This window comes from Tamandua tetradactyla, chromosome 5, assembly GCF_023851605.1.
Source record: "Tamandua tetradactyla isolate mTamTet1 chromosome 5, mTamTet1.pri, whole genome shotgun sequence".
NCBI classification, from domain to species: domain Eukaryota; kingdom Metazoa; phylum Chordata; class Mammalia; order Pilosa; family Myrmecophagidae; genus Tamandua; species Tamandua tetradactyla.
The window spans coordinates 34,587,721-34,593,915 of NC_135331.1; the positions used below are offsets into that span (position 1 = coordinate 34,587,721).

The window sequence follows — 6,195 nt, forward strand, 5'->3', positions numbered from 1 at the left end:
TGTATCCTGCTGTTGTGGGATTTAATGTCCTATAAATGTCTGTTAAGTCTAGCTCCTTTGTAGTAATATTCAGATTCTCTATTTCTTTATTGATCCTCTGTCTAGATGTTCTGTCCATTGATGAGAGTGGGGAATTGAAGTCTCCAACTATTATGGTATTTGTGTCTATTTCCCTTTTCAGTGTTTGCAGTGTATTCCTCACGTATTTTGGGGCATTCTGGTTCGGTGCGTAAATATTTATGATCGTTATGTCTTCCTGTTTAATTGTTCCTTTTATTAGTATATAGTGTCCTTCTTTGTCTCTTTTAACTGTTTTACATTTGAAGTCTAACTTGTTGGATATTAGTATAGCCACTCCTGCTATTTTCTGGTTGTTATTTGCATGAAATATCTTTTCCCAACCTTTCACTTTCAACCTATGTTTATCTTTGGGTCTAAGATGTGTTTCCTGTAGACAGCATATAGAAGGATCCTGTTTTTGAATCCATTCTGCCATTCTATGTCTTTTGATTGGGGAATTCAGTCCATTAACATTTAGTGTTATTATTGTTTGGATAATATTTTCCTCTACCATTTTGCCTTTTGTATTATATATATCATATCTGACTTTCCTTCTTTCTACACTCTTCTCCATACCTCTCTCTTCTGTCTTTTCGGTTCTGACTCTAGTGCTCCCTTTAGTAATTCTTGCAGAGCTGGTCTCTTGGTCACAAATTCTCTCAGTGACTTTTTGTCTGAGAATGTTTTAATTTCTCCCTCATTTTTGAAGGACAATTTTGCTGGATATAGGAGTCTTGGTTGGCAGTTTTTCTCTTTTAGTAATTTAAATATATCATCCCACTGTCTTCTAGCCTCCATGGTTTCTGCTGAGAAATCTACACATAGTCTTATTGGGTTTCCCTTGTATGTGATGGATTGTTTTTCTCTTGCTGCTTTCAAGATCCTCTCTTTCTCTTTGACCTCTGACATTCTAACTAGTAAGTGTCTTGGAGAACGCCTATTTGCGTCTAATCTCTTTGGGGTGCGCTGCATTTCTTGGATCTGTAATTTTAGGTCTTTCATAAGAGTTGGGAAATTTTCAGTGAAAATTTCTTCCATTAGTTTTTCTCCTCCTTTTCCCTTCTCTTCTCCTTCTGGGACACCCACAACACGTATATTTGTGCGGTTCATATTGTCCTTGAGTTCCCTGATACCCTGTTCAAATGTTTCCATTCTTTTCCCGATAGTTTCTGTTTGCTTTTGGAATTCAGCTGTTCCATCCTCCAAATCACTATTTCTATCTTCTGTCTCTTTGAATCTATCCTTGTAGGTATCCATTGTTTTTTCTATCTTTTCTACTTTGTCCTTCACTTCCATAAGTTCTGTGATTTGTTTTTTCAGTTTTTCTATTTCTTCTTTATGTTCAGCCCATGTCTTCTTCATGTCCTCCCTCGATTTATCGATTTCGTTTTTGAAGAGGTTTTCCATTTCTCTTCGTATATTCAGCATTAGTTGTCTCAGCTCCTGTATCTCATTTGAACTATTGGTTTGTTCCTTTGACTGGGCCATATTTTCAATTATTTGAGCGTGATCCGTTATCTTCTGTTGGCGTCTGCGCATTTAGACCGATTTCCCTGGGTATTGGATCCAAAAGTTTGGAAGATTTTTCTGTGAAAACTCTGGGTTCTGTTTTTCTTATCCTGCCCAGTAGGTGGCGCTCGTGGCACACGTTTGTCTGCGGGTCCCGCCAGTAAAAGGTGCTGTGGGACCTTTAACTTTGGAAAACTCTCGCCGTCCGGGAGGTTCGCTAGCCGAAGCGGCTTGGAAGGGTTCGAGCCGGCCTGGGGTCCGAATGCGGGGAGGGTAGCTGGCCGCCGCAGCCCGGGAAAGCGCCCGTCCGAATTTCCTGGTCGCCCGGGCGACAAGCGTGGCGGGAGGGCGCCAGCGGCAGCGGCCCGCCCGGGAGAGTGCACGTTCCCCGGGAGTCACGGGTTTGGAAGGGGCCTCCCCCACCCGTCACCGTTCTCCGCGGCCTGGGGATTTCCGATCCAATTCTCTCAGTTGGTCCGGGGGGCTGCACGTGTGGTGGGCGCCAGCCGCCGCGGTTTCAGGGGACCACCTCTCCAATTCTCCCAGCCGGCCCGGGAAGGGGGAAGGGAGTGACTCCGGCCGCTTGCCGCCCTCCCCCTCCGATGAAGCCCGCGCGCCTCGGCGATCTCACCCGAGAGGCTTCTCTCAGCCTGCCAGCCATTCCAGGATGGGGTACGCTGTCTTTTTTATCTCTGTTGTGGCTTTGGACGCTGTTCTGTATCGTTTCTACTCCCCTAGTAGCTGTCCTGGAGAAGAAACTAAGATCCGCGCGTCTTACTGAGCCGCCATCTTCCTACCAACATCCTCTGTGCGTTTTTAAGTGACATAGACGTTTTCACTCAAATAACAGCGTTAAGGCAAATGGTGGGTCTGTCTCAATTCCTTTGCCATTCAAATGCTAACCCTAAACCTCACCATAACCAGAGCCCCAGGTTGAACCTTAAACTTAACGCTTAACACTAAAGCCACACTTATTCAAATAGCAGCAAGGGAGAAGGAAGGAAGATGCTGTTTTGCCCTGACGTTACTGCAGGGAAGCTGGTAGTGCTGCGGTTTCACTTACCTTGCCGATACAAGTTTCTGGTAACTTTCAAATAGCATTATGTGAGTGCTTTGGAAAGATGCTTTTTATTACTCGCAGCAGAGTAAGGAAGCTACACTTTTCACTAATGGACTTTCCCTCCAAAACCGAATTTATGACCGCTTCCAAAGAGCCCTAGGCTTGTATTTCTCCAAGATAGAGTTTCTCAAGAAAAGAAGAGCAAAGGAAGGAAGTTCCCTTTTAATTTCACCTTCGGCACAAAGGACTTTGGGGCTACCCTCAGTAGTTTCAAGAGAATGTTTGAGTGCAATGCAGCTTTCCCGCATTAAGGGAATCGAAGCTAGAAGTGTATCTGTTTACCTGACGTACCAAAACTAATTTTCTGGTTAATTCCAAATAACGTGAAAGGAGACATTTACGATGCTGCTCTTTTCGGGCAAGTAACAGCAAGTAGGTTGAACACCTTCCTTTCATCATGGCTTTCCAAACTGAATGTCTGGCTCATTCCATATAGTCCTATGTGCATTCTTAAGTGAAATAGACGTTTGCACTCAAATAACAGCGTTAAGGCGAATGAACGGTCTGTCTCACTTCCTTTGCCCTTCAAACGCTAACATTAACCGTCACCGTAACCCCAACCCCAGTCCGAATTTAAACTTAGCCCTTAGCACTAAAGCCACACTTCTTCAAACAGCAGCAATAGAGAGGGAAGAAAGATGCTGTTTTCCCCTGACGTTACTGCAGGGAAGCTGGTAGTGCTGCGGTTTCACTTGCCTTGCCGATACAAGTTTCTGGTAACTTTCAAATAGCATTATGTGAGTGCTTTGGAAAGATGCTTTTTACTACTCGCAGCAGAGTAAGGAAGCTACACTTTTCACTAATGGACTTACCCTCCAAAACCGAATTTATGACCGCTTCCAAAGAGCCCTAGGCTTGTATTTCTCCAAGATAGGGTTTCTCACCAAAAGACGAGCAAAGGAAAGAAGTTCTCTTTTAATTTCACCTTCTGCACAGAAGATTTTGGGGCTACCCTCAGTAGTTTCAAGGGAATGTTTGACTGCAATGCAGCTTTCCCGCATTAAGGGAAACGAAGCTAGAAGTGTATCTGTTTACCTGACGTACCAAAACTAACTTTTTGGCTAATTTCAAATAACGTGAAGTGAGACATTTACGATGCTGCTGTTTTTCGGGCTAGTAATAGCAAGTAGGTTAGACGACTTCCTTCTTTCATGGCTTTGTGAACTGCATGCCCGGCTCATTTCATACAGTCCTCTGTACGTTTTTTTTTTTTTTTTTTTTGAAGAATGACCAAAAACAAATCTTTATTTGTTATAACTGTATAAATGAGATCCATGTGTCCACCACTAGTTTTTTCAAAAAGAAACATGCTATGAATAAGCAAACTACATTTGCCCACTGATGTGTATGGACTCCCTAGATGTCTCGTTGGGCTTAATTACAGACCACTCACAGTAAAACCTTTTTAGTATAAAGTGTAGCATGATGTTAAGCCATTTTAGCTTTTGCACATACATGTTTCACTTCTGGCAGATAATGCAGAAAAATTTGCAGTATTAACACTGTTAAGCTAGGTTGCATCCATCATTTTAAATAGCATCAATGTCAATGTCATCATCCTTGTTGTCAGACTTCACAGTTTCAACTTTAGGTATACTGGCAGTCTTCGAATACACCACCTCAATGTTCTCATCTTCATCTTCCTCTTCTCCACCAGAAGATTCCTCCTCTGCTTCCTTCAATCATTTAATAAATGGTTCTGCTTTGACACGAATCTCTTTGGCAAGTTCCTTTGAGACATATTTCTTAGAGGCCTTTTCTGACCAGCTGATGATGACCTCTTCTTCCAAAAGGTCTGCATCATACATCTCTTTCAAGATATGTGGAATCTTGGAGATGAGCTGAGCTTGATGCATGGCTACCACACACTCCAAACCATGAAGAAGGTACCGTTGAGCCTTTTTGTTGTTATGGCAAAATCTGAGGAAATGGCACCTGTATTTCTTAATTTGCTCCCTAATCTTCTCATTAAAAAGAACTGCAGTCAAAACAAGAGGGCCCATGGCTTTTACATCCAGTCTTTCTGCTTCAGCAACACTTTCTTTGTCAGACGAGTCAATAATACCCTCTTCTTTCTTTTTCTTAACAAAATCAAACAGGATATCGACTCGCTCTTCAACAGTCCTTTCCAAATCATCGCTGAGAGTCAAAACTTTTGCATGGTCACTAATTTCATCCATTCTGCGCCTTTGAGCTTCCTCAGTTGTATCTTCTCCCCAATCATCATCCTCTTCCTCTTCCATAGCATGTGGAGGAGGACTGATTTCATTTGGTGGTGGTGGTGGTGGTGTCTCACTGCTGGATACGGAGCCATTTTCCTTGTCTTTGCCCTTTCTATTTTTCTTTTCCTTTTCTTTCTTTCCTGTGCCACTGTCACTATTCTCAGGTGGGTTTTTGAGAATGAATGTGCAGAGTTTATGATGTGTGTCAAGCATGCCTCGATAGCCACAGGCTTTACAAGAATTACCTATTGTTTGCTTCTTTGGATTGACATGCAGATCTGTTTCAGGATTCTCACACTCAGGAGAGAGAACAAATTTTTTAATAAATCCATCCAACATGTCTTGCAGCTTATTCGCCTCATGAGATCCATTGACAATGTAACGGTCATTCTTAACATCAAACTGGGTCTGTGCTCCCAGCTCACAATCAAAATATTTGGTGAGATACGTTGGAGGCCGATTAAGTGCCTTTGCAACGTCAACCATGTTGACTATAACTGTCTTGATTCCATTTCCTTTCCCCTCAACCTTGGCGATCAGACGGGGCATCTTGTAGCGATAGAACTGGTCTGACACGCTGCGGTTGATGTTGACAGACATTTTGGCTTATTAGTGGCTTTATCAATAAGATGAAGAGATCTTTGATTGCAACTTTTTGGTATCTTCTGTCTGGAGAAGAAGGGATGACATAAACGACTGCAAGAGTTCTCGGTCTCTGACATGAAAAAATTTTCGCCACTGAGGCTGTAAGCTTCTTGCTTGTATGCTATGTTTCCCCAATACAGGTACCAATCCTGCACAACAGCTCGTTTTCGTCAAATAAATACATAAACCCAATGCTGCTCGCCCGGGACTGGGATGAAGTGAGGCGCGTTATAAACCAGAGTCCGAGGAGGCGGCGGCGGCGGAGGATGAGGAGATAGAGGCGCAGCGGTTGAGCGGCCGGGCCAGGTGCCACCGCCGAGCAGCGGGGAGGGGCTGTCCCAGCGACGTCCGGGGTCCACACCCGTCAGCGCCCGAACCTGGCAACCTCTGGAATGTTCTCGCTCTGTCTGCCTTCTGTGCATTTTTAAGTGAAGTAGACATTTTCATTCAAATAACAGCATTGGAGCAAATGATGGGTATGTCACCCTTCCTTTGCCGTTCAAATCCTAACCCTAACCCTCTCGATAAATCCAAGCCCCGGGTGAACCTTAAACTTAACCCTTAACACTAAAGCCACACTTATTCAAATAGGAGCAATAGAGAGGGAAGAAAGATGCTGTTTTCCCCTGACGTTACTGC

General features: G+C 43.6%; 1 pseudogene; it reads right to left on the reverse strand.

Annotated features, from left to right (window-relative positions):
• Positions 1 to 3,928: 3,928 nt before the first annotated feature.
• LOC143684027 (eukaryotic translation initiation factor 5 pseudogene) lies at positions 3,929 to 5,972 on the reverse strand (annotated as a pseudogene).
• Positions 5,973 to 6,195: the final 223 nt, after the last annotated feature.